At 40.2% G+C, this 22,629-nt stretch overlaps 1 protein-coding gene across 1 annotated transcript in view; it reads right to left on the bottom strand.

Annotated features, from left to right (window-relative positions):
* The window catches only part of jakmip3 (Janus kinase and microtubule interacting protein 3), a 189,707-nt gene extending 175,227 nt beyond the window's left edge, over positions 1–14,480 (bottom strand). Inside the window, exon 1 of the mRNA XM_069899622.1 lies at positions 13,859–14,480. The gene's annotated coding sequence lies outside the window, so the exon portion shown is untranslated. The remainder of the gene's footprint in view (positions 1–13,858) is intronic.
* Between the last annotated feature and the right edge of the window lie 8,149 nt (positions 14,481–22,629).

Raw genomic sequence — 22,629 nt, forward strand, 5'->3', positions numbered from 1 at the left:
GCTTCCAAATTACTTGATGAACATAATTTTATATTGAACTGTATACAGATGTATTGGAAGGTACCCAAATTCTTGATCCAACAGGTAGGTCTTAAAATTAAGAAGTTGAGAGAGGAATTTTCAGGAGTAATTCTAAAGGTGGTGCCCAGCATAAAACATTTACCACCAAAGATGACACTTCCAACACACATCCCTGTTCAGTGAGTCAGAGAGGAGAATGAAGTCAGACCTCTAGCTGCTCTTGGACTTCGATGTCTGGCTGATCATGTGCACAAGTCCAAGCTGACTGTGAGTGGATCTCTCCAGCTACCGTTCAGCTTGATTCAGGCTATTACACCTCTATTATAAGGGGGAACTAAACAAACAAATCTTAGAGAATTGCCAGAGCTTCTTCAGAGTGACGTTAGCTGAATCACATCAAAGACTCCAGTCTCCAACAAATCCTTGCAACAAATCTTTGTCAGAGTGCGAATACAAAAATTCAATCCCCAGTATGATAATCATTTCACATGGACTTTCACACAGTAATTATGCATTCATTGACATTGTTCCCCACCCCCCCCCCCCCCCAGTTCAAGGATTAGAATGCTTTCAAGAGCTTTGGGACCCCTGTGAAATAACACCAGCTGCAGGTTGCAAGGATGGGAAATGACAAAATCATCTCGTTTCTCCCTGTAATGGACATTCATACTTTTGAAGACATCAATCATTTATAAACGACTTGCACTTACTTTAGTTCACTCTTGACATGTAAATCCACAAAAATGCCTCATTTTATTTCCATCCAGACAATTGAAGCAGAAAATAATTTAGAAAAGACAGAGGAGCCAGCATTAAAAAATCTTTATGCATTGGTCAATATTTTTTACAAATGGAGAATTATGTTCCACTAGAATCACACTTCCAGCACTGCAAACCTTTAGGCCAAGATGGCCAAACTTTTTGGTTCGGGACCAAACAAATATTAAGAAAAATATAAAGAGTCACAGGCCAAATAACATTAAGCTGGCAGTTTTTAACCACTCTCTGTTCCTTTAACAGGCTATATAAGCCTGTATAGAGCCAACATCAGTCAAACTGAGCAGTTGGACCCCACAGGAGGATGCTGAGACTTCGCTCCCCACTCTCTATGGGCCACTTAAAATGGGCAACAGGCCACAGTTGGCGCAGGATATGGGGGGCAGTTCATAGTTTGGCCACCCCTGCTTTAGGCAGTTATCCCACATCTGGGCTGAAAAGTATATACCTCAACCAAACTTCCTGATTCATTTAAATCAAGTTCCTGAACCCACAGAGGACTAAATGTTACAATGAGCTAGATATCAAATAAAATATGATTTGCTTTTGTAAGGATGTATAAAAGTTGACACTTCAGGAGTCTGCTGGCAAATCTGGATGGAATATTCTGTATATACGCAAAGGATTTCAAATACCAGAATTATAATAACATTTTCTCCATGTCCTTTAACTTCAGTTATTTCACTGGTGTTCCAAACCACATTAAAATGCACAGGTTGTCAGAAACATGCATATACCTCAATTATCTAGAATTCAATTTCCTCTTTGTTGATTAAAAACTATAATGCTCTGAACACATCTGTATAGAGTTTAGTATTTCCTGAATTGTCTTAGAATCTTAATAAAACAGCAAAGCTTTCCAGCATCTCAATTATAAAAACACTTGGACCTTTTCCAACTAAACCATTCAAAAAGAGCCTGATCAAGTGTGTCCATCTTAGACGTTTGAAGAGTGTGATGCTGTTCAACACTTTTATCGGTGTCAGACTTCATATAAACTGCTTAATTCTCTGAGACTGAGTCTTAATGTGATAGATGGTTGATGAGCCAAGTTAAATTCCTCTGGAAGCACTGTACGACTTCCACCTTTTTCCCATACCATACATATCTCCATCTTCTGCTTAAGGGTAAACGCATTTATGACTGCCTGGTTGTTTTTCCTTTAGAATGATAATGATTAGGGAGGAAATTTAAGTGAAATAATGTTCTGCAAAATGGAATCTTTGTTGGTCTCTGCAGGAACTGGTTGCAGGTGTTGCTTCGCAAACAAGTGGTGGATTGGCAAACTAATGCCCAGGTGTGCCAATTTTAAACTTGTGGATTTTTTACCCATTATTCTATTCTTATTTATTTACTTGGTTTGGTGCAGGCTAGAAGGGGCGAGATGGCCTGTTTACATGCTGTAATTGTTATATGGTTATTATTTATTTTCCTCGCTTTTTTTGCCGGTTTGCTTCAGGCTGCAGGTTACTTGAATTCTGGATACCAGGAGCTTTACTGTATTTAGACATCACAGACTTGACTGATAACATCATTTTATTTGGAGTATATGCAGGAATTTAACTTTAACTGTGATTTTCTCAAGAGAAACTATTAATAAAAAGATGTATATTGTGCACCCAGATGCACTTGTGTATAAAATGGTTATTGGAGTCGAGGATGGTCCCATGTGGGCTCTGGAACCTTACTTCTACTGCAAAAATGGAATGCTTCCAAATTGTTGGTTTCTGTGTTTAATTTCCTCATTGTTAATTCATTCATTATTAAAATATTTACCATTTGTGAAGTGTTCAGAATTAAATGTACCCAATTCAGGAAGTATTTCATCACGGAGCGGACTTTGAAATAAATTTTAGAATAAGCCAGACACAATGGGCATTGCTAAAAGAATTTTCAAATGCATTGCTGTTCAAATGGGATCTAGCTTTAATTAAATCTCAAACCTAGAAAACATTTCCAACATTTTATTGGGTGAGCGAGAGGAGGACATTTGACCCGGTTTAACTTCAATAGAAATGAGAGCAAGAAATTAAATACTTTACTCACAAAGTTACAAAATTGGACAGTATAGAACTGAATTGGTTTATACTTTGTATAATTTTGCAGTAATTATTACAATATATAAAGACTAAGCAAAGAGTTAATGCTGGCCCATTGTAGAATTATTCAGCCAATTCAATTCCCCTGATATTTCTTTATAAAGCTGTAAATCACTATCCAATTCCCTTTCAGAGACTCGTTTTGGTTCTATTTTATTCATCTCTAGGTTAGCAAGTTCTACTTTTTAACTACTTATCTGAATAAAACCAGTTTTTCTCATGGCATGTGCTATGTTTAACCTGCCCTTTGAATCGGTGATCCTTGAATGGTGTTAATAGGAAGAGTTTTTCTCTATATACACTGTCTAAAAGTCATGATATTTTGAACTCCCAGCAAATAACCTCTCGAACATTTTTGATCAACAACCCCAACATCCCCAAAATAACCTTGTTTCTGAAATCTATAATTTATGGAACTTTTTTTAAATAAATCTTTTCTATACCTTTTGCATATCCTTCCTAAAGTGAGGTGACAAACTGGAATCAATATTCCAATAGTTTTTTGGCAAGATTTTGTAAAGTTCAACAATCTCTCACTTTTTGTCATCGATAGTTTTATTCATTAAAGTTGGGTCCAATATACTTCAATAACTTCGGTATTCCTCACTAACAGATGTTTTTGACAATGTTCCACTGTGGCATTTATTAGCCATTGTTCTACTCACCATTCCCTAGATTGGATTATGCTTAGACCACATGCTCATAATATCCTTGAACTAAAGAAATGAATCTAGAGATGACATGAGAGTAGATTTCTTTGAAATCAAGGTAGCACTTGGTCAAATAAGGCTTTTGAGGAGTCCGAGCAAAACTGGATTACACAGGATAATCATAATACCAGTAAAGTCTTTGTGTATCTGCAGGGGTCATTTGCTACATCCAATGCATCTGATGTGGCCTCCTCTACATTAGTAAGACTGGATGTGGACAGGGTGATCATTTTATTGAGTGGCTTCACTCTGTCCACTGCATCAGCAAGGATCTCCAAGTGGTCAACCATTTTAATGGCACACACCACACCATGTGTATGGCCTCATGCACTGCCAAATTATCCCAAAATTGGAGGAACAAACCTTATATTTTGTCTGGGCACTTACCAGCCAGAAGCATTAACTGTGATGTCTCCAATTTCTGTTAAACTCTTCTCCCCCCCCCCCCCCACCCCATCCCTCTCTTTCTCCTTTCCTCCAGCTCCCCACCCTTTCTCTTCTCTCCCCTATCAGAGAGCTACTCTTTTGGCCTATCACTCCTCAGCTTTTTCCCCCCCTACCTTCCACAGCTGTATCCACCCATGATCTCAGACATTTTAGCCGGGGCCCCTCTCCTCTCATATTCCCTCTCCCCACTTTTTTATTCAGATAGCTACCTGCTTTAGGTTATACCTGATGAAGGGCCCATGCCTGAAATGTTGGTTATCCTTTATTGCTATGGATACTGCATGACCTGCTGACATTCTCCAGTATATTTGTGCATTGCACTTGACTCCAGAATCTGCAGACTTTCTTGTTTAACACCAGTGGAGTCATAGCTCATGGAAAAGAAGAATGGTGGAAGTCAATTATTATAACCAGGACATAAATGCAGGGCCATCATATGGGAATGTAAATGGCAGCAAGTGCCTACTATGTGTTAATGATGTCATCTCAACTATTGCACCTACTCCCAAGAATTTAATGATCTAAACAATCTTCTGATGCACATTAGGAAGCCAAAAAAAATAATTTCAAGAGTGATTTTAGATACACTATTTTTATGCTGCATGAATAGAGTTTAACAGAAATTGGAGACATCACAGTTAATGCTTCTGGCTGGCAAGTGCCCAGACAAAATATAAGGTTTGTTCCTTCAATGGTTTAATTAAGTACAATTAATCTAAAAAAATAGTGGGCAGGAAAAATGTTTGATATTCTTTGTGTAGATTATTGCACCTTCTGTGCACTGATTATCATCTCAACAAAGGATCCTGGTCTCAAACATTTGACTGCCTATTTCTCTCCACGGATATCGCCTGATCTGCTGAGCCCTTCGGTCTTCTTGTAGTTTACTCAAGATTCCAGCATCGGTAATTTCTTATGTCTCAGAACAAAATAACATTTGACTCACATGCAGGAAGAGCTCTCCGGCTAACTGAGAAGGTGAGCCGTTGGCTCTCTTGTACAGAGACCGTGTTTTTGAAAGTATCGAAGCATTGGACAACAATGAGATGCAGAAGCCACTCGCATTTCAGGTGTACTGGCCCAACCTGACTCAGGAGGTAACATAAACCTCAGGACCCCCATCTACACCTCCCACTGCCTAGGAAAGACAGCTAACATACTGAAAAGCCTATCACTCTCTCCTTTCCCTCCTCCCACTGGGGAAGAGGCTTTAGAGTGTGAAAACATGCCCCCACAGGCTTAAATACCGTTTCTTCCCTACAGCCATCAGGCTCCTCAATGAACCTCATAACAGAGTTCACTGCTCTTGCTTGGTGCTAATTAATCTTCCTTTTCATTGCAATCCTATACTCTATAACTGTACGAATATTAGAGACAATCTGTTAGTCTGCTCACAGAAGAACACTTCTCACTGTACAAGGTATTTTTGTGACAAATAAACCTAAGCTTACTGAAAGTTACTGTAATGCATCGTCTTATGTGAGAGCAAGAGGATGCTGATCCATACTATGCGAGGCAATTAGAGTGAGGCAGTAATTAGAGAAATGGAAGCATACTTGTGGCCTGTAGCCACATCGGAGGGAAAGAATAGCGTAGGCAACAGCTTGCTAAAGATAAAAATTGATCACTACTTTTCTGGAAATATATGCTGGAAAATTTCCATGATCAAACAGGAACAATGGCATCAAATCAAGGCGTGTATGTACCTACAAACTCATCTTTTCAACACGGAACGGTTGGCTAGCTTAAGCAGGACATTTATAACCATAATGCACCAAGTATTTACTGATATTCCAATCCCTACTGCAGTAAAATATTGGATTACTGCACTGTGGCCTCAGACTATTGTCTTCACGGTTCTGGAAATCAGACATTAAAACAGGCTTCCAGGATGTAATTACAACCAAGCCACCTGTTCAAGGTGATCAAGGATTGAAGTGTTTACAACCATCTCATCACAAATCACAAAGAATGGGCTTTTCATGGGGAGTAGTCACATCAAAGACATTTTTGTTAGATCGACATAGATTGATTCTGTTGTTTAAAAATGCAATTTCTTTTATTCAATTCATTCAACCAAATAAAATAAATCAACTATTGAAAACAGGATGCTTTGAAAGCTTAACAATTAAAAACATCTTTGTCTTTGATCTAGGCAATTATAATATAAAGATGATCCTTTGAAAGGTAGGATTATTCCAATTAATATTTTAATGGCCATTCCAAAGATCAACATCAAATTTAAGATGATTTTTAAGAGCCTCTCTGAAACAACATCATTTGAGATTAATAATTGTAAATATGACAAGACATTTAGAAAGGTACATGGGTAGAAAGGCCCATTTAGTCAAAAATGGGCCAAATGCAGGCTATTGATAACTTGGTTGGCACGGATAAATTGGATAAAGGTACCTGATTCTGTGATGAGTAATTCTCCACTCACCCAACTACGCTATGCTTTTTGACGGTGTCTGGAGAGCCACAGAGGTACTCGAAGATCTCCCAATTTTAGTGAAGAGCCTTACATATGAGGTACTGTACACATAAACAAGTTCTATCCAGGGTGCAAATCATCATAATTTATCTTTTTCTCTCAAGAGACCCTGCTCCCTTCGAATAAGTTTTATTTCTTATGATTGCTTTCCAACACTTTTTTTTTAATTATAAATGATAAATTCTGGTTTCTTGTTACTTTCCTTTCTCTCCGTTCATATTGCACAGCAAACATTTATCTATCACTTTTCAGTAGAACAGTGCATCCTTGAATGATCTCCAGTCTTATATTTACATCAGCTGAGATTTCTGTCCTGTGCCACTGGAGACCAACAGAATCATCAACAATAATTTATAATAATAAATCATGAAAATATTTTATAACTTTAGAATATCCTATTTTTTATTCATAACTGGCTCTTTCTTCCTTAACTATGTCCATTCCCAATTTAATCATCCCTGTCCAATTGTGTAATTGATGTAAAGACAGAAAGGAACATAATGACTTATGAAATGAACAAGTTTGTATTTACAGTTTCTATTTTTATATACTGCTTCTTGGTGGACAAAAGCTATTTTTCCTGAATAAGGAGGTGGAATACCAAAGGCCAATGTCTGCAGTTTTTTCATAGTTATTTTCCTTTATTCCAGCAGAGTTATTTGATATCATATTCCTTGCTCAGTCTAAAAGAGTCATTTGATTCCTGATAGTCTTGTCACCAACTAAGTGCATGACTGGAGTTCTGCTTTCAGACCTCTGGTAATTTTATGTGAAAATCCATACTGTATCAGACTCTGATGTTCATATGATCTGTTGGAGTCTATATCTCAACTTATTTTTTAACTTTATAAATGCATCAGTATTTAAGATAAAGCTAATCTAAATACACATACCACTCCCTAGGGAACAAGGTTGAAAATTATTGAATTCAGCTTTGGCTTGTAATTTCAGAACACTATTATTGGTCTCCTCAATCTTTTCCTCTTCAAATGATCATTCATAGCTGGTAGTTTTGTGTACGTGATGTTGTTTGTGAAAATGGCAAATAGCAACAACATTTTTAAAGTCATATTCTTTATCACATCTCAACCAGGTAGCAATTAATTTAGAAATATATGAATATGGGAAGGCATGATCATAATGTCATTGTGCTAGTAGTTGGGCTGCCAATTTAAATCCCACCAGGGAGCTGCCAATTTAATTTCAATTCATAAAATCTGGAACACACTTCCAATTTATACAATAATGTATTTCAGGGAAGAAAATGTGCATTGGTATATCCTTGTCTTCCACCAGGACAAAGATATAGAATGGCAGAGTAAGAAGAGCAGATTGTGCGACTCTGTTATGGCAACAGTGACCTTGGTTCAAATCCCGCACAGTCTGTATCAAGTTTGTACGTTCTCCCCGTGACTGCATGGGTTTCCTCCAGGGGCAGCTGGACTACTAGAACCACACACAATGATTTTTTAAACAACTCAGATTGCTTTAAAATCAAGCTTTTTAATTAAATTGATCTTTTCCACATTTAATTTGCATTTCAAATTATTTTTTCCACTTGCAACAATCAAAGTAAATGCCTGCTAGGGAGAGCCAATAACAAACTGAATCACTCCAACATCTATACAAAATTACAAGATCTCTTTTGCAAGAAGGCAACAGTCGGAAGGAAGAGTTTAACCCTGTGGTTGGAAACACAGTTCCTAACCTGAAAGACTGAGACCACATCTATAAAAGAAAGGGAACCGGGTGAGAAAGGATGAGCTGGTGAGAGTTTGAGGAAGCTGGTCCTTCATTGATTAAATGTGAACCATGAGGGGACCTGTGCTCATCCAGTTTTCACTTGCTAAAAAAGTTCTGTACTCCAACATTTGGTTTTACTGATCACAAACAGCACCGGTGCTTTGGTGCAACCCAGTTTCAATTTGGGGCCTTCTGACAAGGGCATTCCCTGAAACTGCACTTTCAAATCAACAAATGCCTGTTTCTGATGGGGGCTCTGGATATTCATTTTGTTTCTTTTGCAATATGGCCAATGACAAACTTTATTAGAAATGCTTTCCATACTTGGAGCTTAGCTGCCATCAGAAACCAAAGCTACTTGGCCACAGTTATGAACTGGATTTGATTTTACCATGTCAATTGCACAGAGACTAGAGATAAATTAGGATGAAATGTGGAAGATATTTTTCAGATTTGAACAAATTGTCCCAGTTGAAATGTTTTTAAGTTCAAGTTTATTTTCATCCGATTGTATTTATACAACCCAATGAAACAGCATCTCTTCAGATCACCATGTACAATCAAAAACACACAATACAGAGTACATAATGATCGCATATATTATCAAGATAAAAATTTGGGATAATAGTATCCATGGTTACAGGATACTGTTAATTAATCTCATAGTTTGCAGGAAGCTGTTTTCCAGCCTGACAGACTTTGAGGCTACTGTACCTCCTTCTTGATGGTAGTGGGTTAAAAATACTGTGCACTGTATGTAAAGGGTCTTCTATAGTTCCTTGAGGCCTATTTAGATCACACTCGCAGTAAATGATGTCTACAGAGGAAGGGAAGACTCTCGTGATCTTCTCAGTGAGCTAAACAGAGTATTACTATGAATTACTGAGGTGAATTGATCTAGATTGCTAGGATAGGAAAAGTTTTGGGGTGATTTGAACCAAAACAGGCAAATTGGACCTGGTCAGAAAGAACGTCGGAGGCCGAAGGATCCATTTTTGTGCTGCAAAACCCTATACCATTTCTCCTTTTCAAAATCTTTATTATTTAAGAACAAGTTGGATTTAGACTTAGCTCAATTTAAACAGTCACAGAATATTAAAGGTGGCACTTAAAGTATCAGCACTTCTGATGCTATAAAAATTGTTATTACAATGCCAATTAGTTTTGTTGACTTAGAAGAAGAAAAGTCTTTATGATAAAACATGCTGGGGAAATTCTCCACCCACTCAATTCTTTTGAAATCCATTCTGTTCAAAACAATGGTTTTATCATGAGCTTGTGATCCACTCCTGCCTCATGATTTCCCATGACAAAAAGATGAAGATTTGTCCCTTTAATTTTAGGGGATATTGATAAATAATTTGACCTTCACCCTTAGTTCATCAACTTTATGATGTGTTTCTGATCTTTTACTAAATGTCAAATTGAGTGTTGCCCATTCAAAATTTGTGAAAAACCACAGCACCAATCCTGTTAAATTAGTATGGTTTTTACTTAATTGAGGACAATATGAAGGCCCCAAATTCACAGCACCAATCCTGTTAAATTAGTATGGTCTCTACTTACTTGAGGACAATATGAGGGCCCCGTATTCACAGCACCAATCCTGTTAAATTAGTATGGTTTTTACTTAATTGAGGACAATATGAAGGCCCCAAATTCTACTTGCACTGAACTCTCTCCATCCTCACAGCACCATTCACAACCCTGTTAGGTAGGACTACATGAAGCTCAATGACTTAGCCACATTACTCCTTACTCCGTTTCTCTTTTACCCTCAATTCCTGCTATTGAACTCACACAACTCAACCACTTGGCAGAATATCTCCTTACTTGGTTAAATGTCCAGCCACCTCCCACCTTTAGAAATGGATCAATCATTTTTCCCCTTGCTCTGAATCACCGAGAGCATTAAACTTTATTATTTATTCCTGATATCTTTAGCTTTTCATTGAATTATGACATCATTAAGATCACTGTTTCCGACAGAAGTACTGTAGTTCCGCTCACCACACTCTAGGAAAGATGTGATGAGAGAAGGGAGGGTGCAAAGCAGATTCACCAGGTTGTTGCCTGGCATGGAGTGCTTCAACTATGAGAAGAGACTGGAGAGGCTTGGTTTGGCTTTCCCGAGAGTGGAGGAGGTGAAGAAGGGACATGACTGTAAAAAAAATAATGAGAGGTTTAGACAGGGTAGAGCGTATGCAACTTTTCCCATAACAGAGGCAGATAAATTAAAAAGGACATAGAATTAGGGTAAAGAATAAGAGATTTAGTTGGGTTCTGAGGGAGATCTTTTTCACCCAGCGAGCAATTAGTACCTACAACTTACTGCCTTAGAGAGCAGTGGAAACAGATTCAGCAGCTGCATTTAAGAAGTATCTAGATCACACTTGAATTGTCCAGGCAGAGGAGGTGATGGTAAAATGATAGATGATATGGTTAATTTAGATAAGTATCCATTGGTCACCACATTATGGGCCAAATAGCCTATTTCCATGTTGGTCAAGTCTATGACTAAGCTCCCACCATTCCCAATGATTCAGTCACATCATTCCATTCTTGACTTCCACAATCCATGCTTCTACATAGATACCCCTACATACTTGGATAGTCTCAAAAAATTGCCTGTGATGTGCCCCATTTCCTTTCCTTTGTAGCTTCCATTCTTCGGTCCTTGATTCCATTTCCCTTCTGAGATCAAACTCAGTCTGATGATGCACATCTTCATAAGCATGCTTCTTCCTGGATAGATTTTCCAAATCCTCCTTCGTATCCTGCAGCTATCTATTATTGTGGAAAACTTCCCCTCTTTAAATGTAAATGATGGTTTTCACGTTCAAACCTTCAAAAGTTTCCAGTACTCTCTCGAAGAATCTTCCTGGGTGTACATTCAGTTCCAGAAGGCAGAATATCCTGCCATTAGCAAAACAATAGTGGCAGGATATTCAGCTATCTTGCACCCTAACTGGCACTCAGTTCTCAATGTCCTATTTTTGCACCTTTTCCTGAAAGGTTTCACAGTTCTAAACCCAATGGGATTTAAGAGAATGGTACTAGATGAGAAATGATTTCCTACATTTTGCTGCAAAAATTACGGCATGGCATAAATAATTCTATAGCTGTAATGAACTTTTCTGTAACTGTAAGAAAGTGGCAAAAACACACCAAAACGCTGGAGGAACTCAGCCATTCTTTCAGCATCCAAAAGAGACAAGGATATATCACCAACATTTCGGGCCTGACCCCTTCTTCAGGAAAAAGCAAAGAATAAGCAAAAAAGAAAACAGGAAATCTCAGAATAGAAAGTGGTGGCGACCAACATGTTTCACTTGCGGCAGCCATTAGCTTTTCATACATTTAACCTGTCACAGATATGTGTGCAGGCGGATCTGTGTGTGCATGTACAGCTTACTGCCAAAAAATGCCCAGAATAACTCCTCTGCCCTTAATTTCATTTGGAGGAGCATTAATAATTTGGACTGAATCAGTGGCATGGACAAACTTTTAATGTTATTTGAAAACAATCAAATATTATGGATGAATAATGTATATATTTTGGTGTATTAAAAATATTACATTTTTCTGGACGATACCTTTTTAACAAAACTGTAACATTTTGTCATTATCTTACATAGACAAATATGTAGACAATTCCTGTCCAAAACTTTGTCAAGCGATTCACCCATGCTCCCCATGTCGAGAGAAAATGAATATGAAGACCAATATTTATTGATCTCCTTTTGACATTAAGTGATTTAAAATGTTACGGTATTGAATTCAACACTTATTTAAACTGTGCATTCTTCACCCAAGTAGCTACAAACTTCATCATGATCTGTAAAATGTAATTATTGAGATATGTTAAAATAAGGAGCCTTCCAAGTCTCGCATTCTGCTGTCGATCAGCTTTATGATTCTCAAAAATCTACATGTTATTGATTTACATTTTGAGGATTTCACTCGACCTTCCCAAAAGGATAGAAGCCCAGTGTGTGACAGCATTGATGGATTGGTATTGAGCAATGCTTTGCCTCAGGTGTTAGAATGGAACTTCTTGAATTAAAATGGTACCACCTTCCAAAAAATAATGTGCAGAAAGCCCCAAGACAACACTTTCCTCTTCTGAGCTTTTTTATTGTTCTGTTGACAGCAATATTGGCCTCTTTATTTCTGCTGTCTTTTATGACTTCATCACATGAATTCCAGTGCTGCTACTATGGATACAGGAAGCATAAAACCATTACAATGTGAGAGGGGGAAGATTAAAACAAAAAATGAGGAAGCAACAAATACAATGTTTCGCTCTTTCTGGGATCTGTTCAATTTGTTTCTCTGCTAGTGCAGTGAAGTCGATGCCATATTATGCTGAGACACAGCCACTATTAAGCTACTGTACAGCTTTTTGGGGGAATTCCGTGTTTTTAATACAATATAGCACACTCATCTTCCTGGATATCAATTCTGAGTCAGTACTTCATAGGTTAACTACAATTATGTTACAGCTTGGATTTGTTTGATGCCCTTCCATGCACATTAATATCAACTGAGGGCTCACAATTATGTCTCTGTGAAGGGCTGATCTCGGAGCATTGTAGCAGTGGTGCAGCAATCTTATTCCTCCTTGCTTCACCGCACTGTTGTGTACCACGGATTGACGCTGCACTGTACACGGAATCTTTAACTTCTTCTATCTGCCCTCCCCTGAGCTCGACCCTACCATCTTCTTTAACTAAAGTGAACATTTATCGAGAATTAAGACCAAATTCACAATACTCACTACGTGATCATGCCGGCACTGAGTAACACAATTCATTGCACCGATCCAGTCAGATTATAAAATGGATCTTTTTTTAAATCCCAGTCGAATTCACCAAGTCAACAGTGAAAGGTAGCAAATCCATGCCCTCCAAAATGAAAAACTGAGAGTAATTATCCATTCAAGTTGAAATGATGAAATAATACCTGAATTAAAAAGCTACGGAGGACTATATTCCAAAGAACCATGACACTTTGGGCTGCATTTTAAACAGTGGCGAGATTTGAGGCCTTTCCATCAATTAGGGGACTGACTTTAGTGAGGTTGAATGAAATCTACAGATATCCATCAGATTTTAAATGCGACCAAGGAAGAGCCCGTGGAGGGAGAAACAGACCCTGTGATCAAAATGAAGAGCATCTGTCAAATGGGCGCTTGAAAAAATCATAGCACCATGTTGCTCTCTGTGAGATGAGGGAGGCCCAACTGCTGCTCGCCTTTCCGGGAAGACACTGCGGTTGATTTCGCCCCCCCACACAGCCCCCAACCCCCCACACAGCCCCCCAGCCCCCCCCACACAGCCCCCAGCCCCCCACACAGCCCCCAACCCCCCACACAGCCCCCAACCCCCCACACAGCCCCCCAGCCCCCCACACAGCCCCCAACCCCCCACACAGCCCCCCAGCCCCCCACACAGCCCCCAACCCCCCACACAGCCCCCCAGCCCCCCACACAGCCCCCCAGCCCCCCACACAGCCCCCCAGCCCCCCACACAGCCCCCAGCCTGTAGCATCTGCAAATCACAGACCTTATCGTGCACGGTGCCGGTGCAATGTGGAGGCTGCAGCGCCGGTTATTCCCGCAACCTGCCCCACAAACTCATGGTCCGGGGCTTGACAATCACATTCCAGTCAGGGCATTCCGCAAAAGCCGCTCCGTGGAAGGGATTCACACAAGGGTTCTGCTTCCCGTGGCCGCTGCCCCCGGGTCCAGAAGCGGGGGCGGGCGGGCGGGGGGGGGGCGACTTGGCGCGCGGGCTGCAGCTTCTCAGCGATTCACCCCGCGCCTCGCTCCCTCCTGGGAGAATGAGCTCATTCCCAGCCGCCCCACAGCCATTGCAGAGTCACTGCAGATCGCACCGGCACGTCGTTCACTCCAGAACTTCCCCCTCAAGCTGTCACCAGGAAAGTCAAGCCCCTGCCGCAGGCTCCTTCCATGTTCCTTCGTTCTTTTCCGAACGCGCAGTGTTTGCCTGGACTCTGTTATCCACCATGGTGCGGGAGAGGGGGCCGCTCACACTGAACCATTCACTGGGGCATGGGTTCGTTCCGTCCAAATGAGACCCATGGCTTCCCAATCTTCAGCATCTCCTTCGGAAAGTCTGTGGGCGCCCTGCACGGTGCTCAAGGGGGGAGGACCTCTGCCCCCCCCCCCCCCACTGTCGGGTGATCACCAGCCATTCATCCCTGAGTCAACCGCATCGGATCAAGAACTGAAAGCACACGGTTGGGGTAAGCGTTAAGTCCCTGCTCCCGACCGGACGCCTTCCAACTTTCTCGGGGCGGGGGGCGCCCGGGAAGGGGCAAGGGGCCTTGGCGGGGGCTGCCAGAGGCCGTCAGCGCGATCGACCTCAACGCTTCCTTCCCTGCCCTAAAGGCAAGCCAAGAGCAGCAGAGGATTGCCCGGTGCCCCCAAAGTGAGGGCAAGAGAAGCAAAAGCCAGACCCTGCGTGTCCGTGCACTCGCCTCCAGTGCTCCCACAGCCTCTGCGGCTGGACAGACGCTCGTTCAATCCATCGCCCACCCGAGCTCGGGATCCAAACTCCCAAATAGTTTTTGATCATCTGGCTCTAGGCTCACTCTCAAATTAAACCAACCTGACCCGACCTAATCATTAGATTCTGATGAAGAAGACATTGATTTGATTCTCCTTTGCCAGACTTCTGAAATGGGACCTGATTTTTTTCTTGACTGCCTCTACAATGCCAGGCTTACACTTTGGCAAATGATCCGTCAGCACTTGGCCACTGACCAGGACGCAATCAATTGCTTCTCAATAAATAAACATTCTCACTGAAAACTCAGGACATGGTGCATAATGGCTCTTAACTTTTAGAAACAATTTCAAGAGCATGGATAAAAGGAAGAACTACTTCAATGCTAATTGCTCTAGCTTTAGAGCGATGAATGAAAGCATCATCAGGGACGTGCTGAGATACCTTTCACATCAGCAAAGAACTCCATTCTCCAAAGCCAGGGGTTGTGTTGGCTATGGATTTCAATGTATTTTGTTCAGTCCTGGCTATTGTTGGACAAGAGGAGAAACACGATTAGCATGAGGGTCAGTGACAGCACCAGTGACTGGGGTTTGAAGGCGGCACTGACTGGAAGGAGTTTGTACTTTCTCCCTGTTTCTGCGTGGGTTTCCTCTGGGCCGTCCAGTTTTTTCCCACCTTTCAAAAGGTATGGGGGTGTCGATCAATCGAGTGTAATGGGGTGGCACGGGCTCATGGCTGGAAGGGCCTGTTACCGTGCTGCACGTTTAAATTGAAATGTTTACATTTAAAACATTTTTTAAAACTTAAATCTCCATTCGTGGGATGTGTTTGCAGGGTCACTGAAATGATCTCTATGTGGAAAGAAATGATCCTTTAATGTTTTCCTTTCACCAAGAGAAGCCTCCCCAAGCATATATAATGCTTCCTGGTTTCCATGTTAGAAATAATTGGTTCCATTCTCTGTGAGCTGTAATATGCCATATTGGTGCAACCCACGACCCAGAGACTGGTACCTCCAATAGAAAAGACCTCACCCAACTCTTGAAAGAAAAGAATTGCCCTCGACCTCAGCCTCCGCAGACTTTCGTGTTTATGTCATAGCAGTGTCTGGCTCTGCCAGGCTTTCTGATTGATTCCCAAATGCATCAATGCTATCATGCCCTGTTTTCCAGAGCCTGCTCCACTGGAGATCTCAACTCTTCTGCTGCAGCTGCTGTGAGGCTTTTGGTAACTCTGGTTAGAATTGCCTGACAGCATTTGAAAACTTACTGCCTGCCAAAGGCTACAAAAGTTTCTTCATATATAAAATAGGTGGCTTTTAAACAAATCTGATACTTTGAGATATTAAAAAAACAATTGAGCATATTTAAAACAATTAATATCGACTTAAATCCTGAACATTAGAATATTCTAAATTGATTAAAATTAATTTAATACACATTAGAATGAAGCTAATCTATATTTACCTTTTATTCCACAGGTTCATTTTTTAAGAGACTAGGTTCCATTAAGAAATGTTGTGATTAATCTTAGTAGTTGGTTTAATTCTACTCTTTTATTAATATCCTGTTTTTTTCTTTTGGGGAGGGTAAGGGGGGGGGGGGATAAGCTTTCCACATATATCTGTATTCTTTTTTCTTTTATTTTTTTTCTCTTCTCACCTTTATGTACTGTATCACCATTTATTTTTTAATTCTATTTTGATTTATTTGGATATGATTCTATATTATATTGTACTGTACACAAACCTATAAATAAAATTTTAGAAAAAGAAACGTTGTGATTGTGATCATACACCCAAAAACATATAATGTCTGAACAATTGAACTGGAAGCTTTGCTGGAAGAAAAGTGGTTAAAATAATGCCCATGCAGCCAGATGTCCGCACCATTGAGCCAGAAGCCCAAGTATGAATTCCACTGCTCGTGCAGCAGAATTTAATTTGATGTAATTAAATAAATAGGGAATTTTATATTTATAGATAGATAGATAGATAGCTTAAAACTGTTCAATAAAACCTCTTTGGTTTATATATGTTCTACAGGGAAGAAAATAGCCTATCCTGGACTCTTTAGCTATTTAGGATTCAAGGCCCTCTAATGGATTGACTCAAAGCTGCATCCTCAATTCACGGCCAATTAAGGATGAATCACAAATGCTAGTTTTAATCCTATCAGGTAAATTATTTACAATACAGGGAAAATTGTTCAAAACATTTTACATAGCATCAATCACCTCATCAATATTCATTCCACATTTTACATTCTTCTCTTAATCCTCCGTTACCACCCCTGTGACGCTTTGTTATTTCTCCCCCAACCCTCTCTGTTAGTTGAGGGGCTTCCACTCAGTGTCAGTAATGGGAGGACTCTCAACTGTGCTCCCTCCCCACAGCACCCTCGCGTTGGCGGCACCAAGCCTCAGCGTGTCCCTCAGCACATTCTCTGCAGCCTGGAATGTGGATAGCAGCAGCATTCCCGGACCAACATCTCAGTATGCTAGAAGACCAACAGGTTTCAGGCAGACTAATGTCTATGCACCAAGATTCTCACTTGCCGCTGCCGAACAGGAATTTCATGAATTTTAAAAAATGACAATCGTATACATTAAATTAGAAAGAGATAATAAGATAAAGGTACCACATATATCTGTATGAACTTCACCCCCCCCCCCCCCCCCCCCCGAGTACTGACCAGTCCTGTGCCTGCTTAGCTTCTGAGATCAGACAATCCTGTAGTGATTGAATGCTACCCCCAGAAGGAGTTGGAGATGGAGTGTGTAGCATCTGGGGAATGTTGCATCTTGCGAATGTTGTTGCATCTTTAGTAGATTCAAAATGGATTCTCTCCCCTTGAGTCTGCATACGTTTGTTCTGTTTTTAGTGCTGGTTGCTTAGTTAATAAATCTAGTTGCTTTAAAAAAGAACCCAAGTTTCTTTATTGTAATAAAATAAACATCACAAATCCCAGGTGCATTCAGGCTATTAGGTGCAGTCTATAATGCAAAAGTGAGATAATTCATAATAACTATTGTGCAAGAAAAAAAGTGGCATTCCAATAATGCAGGCAGTTGTTTTTTGGTGCAGGAACAGTCCATGATGAGTCTAATAAGTGGAAGTTCAAAACCCTCACAGCCATTGTTCTTGAACCAAGAGGTGCTGGTCTTCTGGTTTCTGTTCCTCCTGCTCAGAGGAAGCAGTGAAGAGAAATTGTTACCAGAATGTTGTGGATCCTTTATGACATTGGCTGCCTTCCTGAAGCAGCGCCTCACATAGATGTCTTCAATGGATGGGAGGGTGAGAGGTTGTACTTCTTAAACCAGACACAGTTAGGAAAAGCAACTCCACTCACAGCACTGCACCAAACTCTCTAAAATACTGTCTTTAACTCTGGTTCTCTATTTTTTTTCTTTGCCTTTCTCCAGTCATCTGTCCCAATAAAAGCTTTCCTTCACTGTCTCTGTCGATAATTCTTTTCTCTTTACCTATATATCCAATGGTTGCATTTCTCATTTAACATTCAGAAGAACTCCTGACAATACGAGTGTTGGTGAATAAATGGGTTGGCTCTGACTTCATTTTACAAGAAAGATATTGGATTTTCCAGTTGCACCAGTACATATCCATTCCTAAATTAGATTACATAAGCAACATTTTTTTATTTTTATATTAATTTTATATTTGTCTTACTCGATTCACTGCGAGATAGTTTTAATAAAGCAAATGGCAATTGGTATCAGAGCCTATATTTAAAAAAAACAATGGATGCACAATTTAACTCAGATTGGGATATGTGATCTATTATTCAGTGAGACTGTTACCAGTATTCATGCTTCTCAGTCTGAATGACTATGACAAGGAAGTGGATCTCTCTTTCCCCTGAAAATCTGAAGACTGATTCCTGAAATTAGTCTGAAGTGAAATCTGAAGTGATGCTGGTTGATTTATAATAGATTGACTTCACACATAACACGGCATTCCATTCTTGAAGCCTGGCCAACGGCAAAGACAAATTGCTCACCCAAGTCCAAGAAATAAAAGCCAGACACAAGCAAGGATATTAAAAAAAAGCCTTTGTTTTTACAACCAACCTCTCAAATACTTGATTTATCAGGACAGACTGGGCCATTAACCTCACATGGAGTTTTGTTGCATAAATTTCTTCTTTTTATTTGGTTTGGCTTCACGGACAAAGATTTATGGAGGGGTAATGTCCACGTCAGCCGCAGGCTCGTTTGTGGCTGACAAGTCCGAGGCAGGACAGGCAGACACGGTTGCAGCGGTTGCAAGGGAAAATTGGTTGGTTGGGGTTGGGTGTTGGGTTTTTCCTCCTTTGTCTTTTGTCAGTGAGGTGGGCTCTGCGGTCTTCTTCAAAGGAGGTTGCTGCCTGCCAAACTGTGAGGCGCCAAGATGCACGGTTGGAGGTGAGATCAGCCCACTGCCGGTGGTCAATGTGGCAGGCACCAAGAGATTTCTTTAGGCAGTCCTTGTACGTCTTCTTTGGTGCACCTCTGTCTCGGTGGCCAGTGGAGAGCTCGCCATATAACACGATCTTGGGAAGGCGATGGTCCTCCATTCTGGAGACGTGTCCTACCCAGAGCAGTTGGATCTTCAGCAGCGTGGATTCAATGCTGTCGGCCTCTGCCATCTCGAGTACTTTGATGTTGGTGATGAAGTCGCTCCAATGAATGTTGAGGATGGAGCGGAGACAACGCTGGTGGAAGCGTTCTAGGAGCCGTAGGTGATGCCGGTAGAGGACCCACGATTCGGATCCGAACAGGAGTGTGGGTATGACAATGGCTCTGTATACGCTAATCTTTGTGAGGTTTTTCAGTTGGTTGTTTTTCCAGACTCTTTTGTGTAGTCTTCCAAAGGCGCTATTTGCCTTGGCGAGTCTGTTGTCTATCTCGTTGTCGATCCTTGCATCCGATGAAATGGTGCAGCCGAGATAGGTAAACTGGTTGACCGTTTTGAGTTTTTGTGTAAATTTACTTGAGTATGAAAAGACTGACTGTTAACTTTTTAAAAACTGATTTTGGTAAAATAGAAAAATGTTCCATCTAATTCCTAGGACAATTTAACGACATTGCTCTCAGTACTAAAACAGTTATTTGGTCACGTTTCTTTACATAATTATGAATATTTACTCAATTCACTTTCAATAGTTATTGAAAGCTTTAAGATTTCTGCTGATGTATCTGCCATTAAATATAATGGCTTCAAATGTAACTTCAGAATTTGCAGGATGATTTCTTGGCAGATGTGACATTCAGCAAAAATGGAATATTCTGAATAAATGTAGCTGCTGCTAAGTAATGAGAGGGAGAGAGGGAGAAGATTAGCTGTGGCCACATGAAATTACTGTACTCAAAAGAACAAAATGTTTTCATATTGGTTTGCATTGTAATTTAGAGGATGGAAGAAAACCATTTGGCTGATCATATCCATGACAACCACAGACTCATTCCACTTCTGCAAGCTTCAGCTCTTCAAATAAATTTGGTGATTTCTACCCATATCATCCATTTAGACAGTGAACTCCCCAAATAATATAAAAGTAAATTTTATCTGCTCTGTTTGTCTGACACAAGTTAATATAAGAAAAAATTGGTTCTTCCTCTTTGCTCAATCAATGACTATCATAAAGTTACATACAGACAGTCCCCAGGTTATGAACAAGATCCGTTCCTAAGTCTGTCTTTACATCAAATTTGTAGGTAAGTCAGAATTGTTCTTATTTAGCGTCAGTTAGTCATAGTATATAGTACAAACACTTAATATATAGCATATATTTTACCCTTCTATGCAAAAAAAATCATGATTAAAAGACCATCAGTCTTGCAAACTGGAAGGGGCTTTCGTGGGTAACGTTATGCATGTGCATGAATTGGGGAATAATTTGTTCATAAGTTTGGATTGTCTGTAAGTCGGACATTCATAAAACAGGGACTGTCTGTATATGTTCCTTCAACAATTTATCTTCCAAGAATCCCAAAAAGATGAACTTCCATAAGATGTACATCTACAAGAGGTGGTGTCAAAAGAAAGCAGCCTCTATCCTCAAGGGCCTTCACCACCCAAGCCATGGCCTCTTCTCACTGCTACCATCGGGAAGGAGGTACAGGAGCCTGAAGACAAACACCCAGCAGCACAAGACTTTTCTTATTCGAAAAACTTTTGAACTTAAATTTAGAATTTATAAAATTGTATAGGATCAGGAAAGAGGCAGTTTAAAATCTACCGAATTATTCCATCACAGAAGAATGAGGGGAGACTTGAGAGAAGTGTTTGAAATTATGATGGGGGATAGACAGAGTAAATGTATGAGGTTAGGTGAGATACAGACCAGAGGACTTGGGATAAGGGTGAGAGCGCAAAGGTTTAAAGGAAACATGAGGAAACTTCATTGCAGAGAGTGGTGGGAGTGTAGAATGAGCTGCCAGCTGAGGTGGTGAACGAGGGCTCAATTTTAACATTTAAGAGGAATTTGGACAGGTACATGGATGGGAGAGTATGGACGGCTGAGGACTGGGCGCGTCAGTGGGACGAGAGAGAAAAATAGTTTGACACAGATTAGTAGGGCCGAAGGGTCTTTTTCTGTGCTGTAATGTTCTATGGTTCCTTGATTCTATGTAAATTGAACTCAGATTAAGAATGTTCAATTATTGTTACTGTTCAGTTCTAAAATTATATTCATTTTTGCTCAGATATTAATACATTTACTTTTGTCATGCCATATTATGGCCATAAAAGTACTACCAGTATAAATATGTAAATTTGTTAATTTAATCAGCTGGTTCCTGCAATTTCCCAATGCAATCCTATAAATCATTATTATTGATAACTGAATATTTTGCAGTACATGTGTTCAAGAGAGATGTATTGCAACCGTCAAGGTCTTTCCCATAAAATTTTTGTCTCTTCTCGCTGTAAGACATTAAATGGATCTTAACACATTTTGCTTTTTTTTTTGCTGAGATTTTTCATTATGTCAATCCAACACCCAAGATAGATCTAAACTAAATGTCTACAGGCAGGGTTTCTAAATCAATTTCTTCAGTTACTTTGCTTGTTTTAATTCTAGCAGAATATGAAAAGTTACTGAGGCTGCACCATCTAGTGGCATTTTGTGGTCATTCATTTTAAATACAGCGAGTCGATGCATGACATTCAGATTGTGTCACTGCCCAATTGAGAATTTTACCATCATAGAATCATCGAACATTACAGCACAGAAACAGGCCTCTTCGGCCCTTCTAGTCTGTGCTAAACCTTTTTTTTTGGCCTAGTCCCACCGACCTGCACCCAGTCCACAGCCCTCCACACCTCTCCCATCCATGTACCTGTCCAAATTCCTCTTAAATGTTAAAAATGAGCCGGCATTCAACACTTCAGCTGGAAGTTCATTCCACACCCCCACCACTTACTATGTGAAGAAGTTCCCCCTAAACTTTTCTCCTTTCACTCTTAACCCAAGTCTTCTGGTTTGTATCTCACCTCCCCTCAGTGGAAAAAGCCTGTCTACATTTTCTCTGTCTATCCCCCTAATAATTTTAAATATCTTGATCAAATTTCCCTTAATTCTTACGCTCCAGGGAATAACATCCTAACCTGTTTAACCTTTCCCTGTAACTCAGTTCCTGAAGTTCAGGCAACATCCTAGTAAATTTTCTCTGCCCTCTTTCAATCTTATTGATATCTTTCCTGTAGTTAGGTGACCAAAACTGCACACAATTCTCCAAATTTGGCTTCACCAATGTCTTAAACAACTTTACCATAACATCCCATCTCCAAAACTCAATAC

Source organism: Narcine bancroftii, chromosome 10 (assembly GCF_036971445.1).
Source record: "Narcine bancroftii isolate sNarBan1 chromosome 10, sNarBan1.hap1, whole genome shotgun sequence".
In the NCBI taxonomy this organism is placed as follows: Eukaryota; Metazoa; Chordata; class Chondrichthyes; order Torpediniformes; family Narcinidae; genus Narcine; species Narcine bancroftii.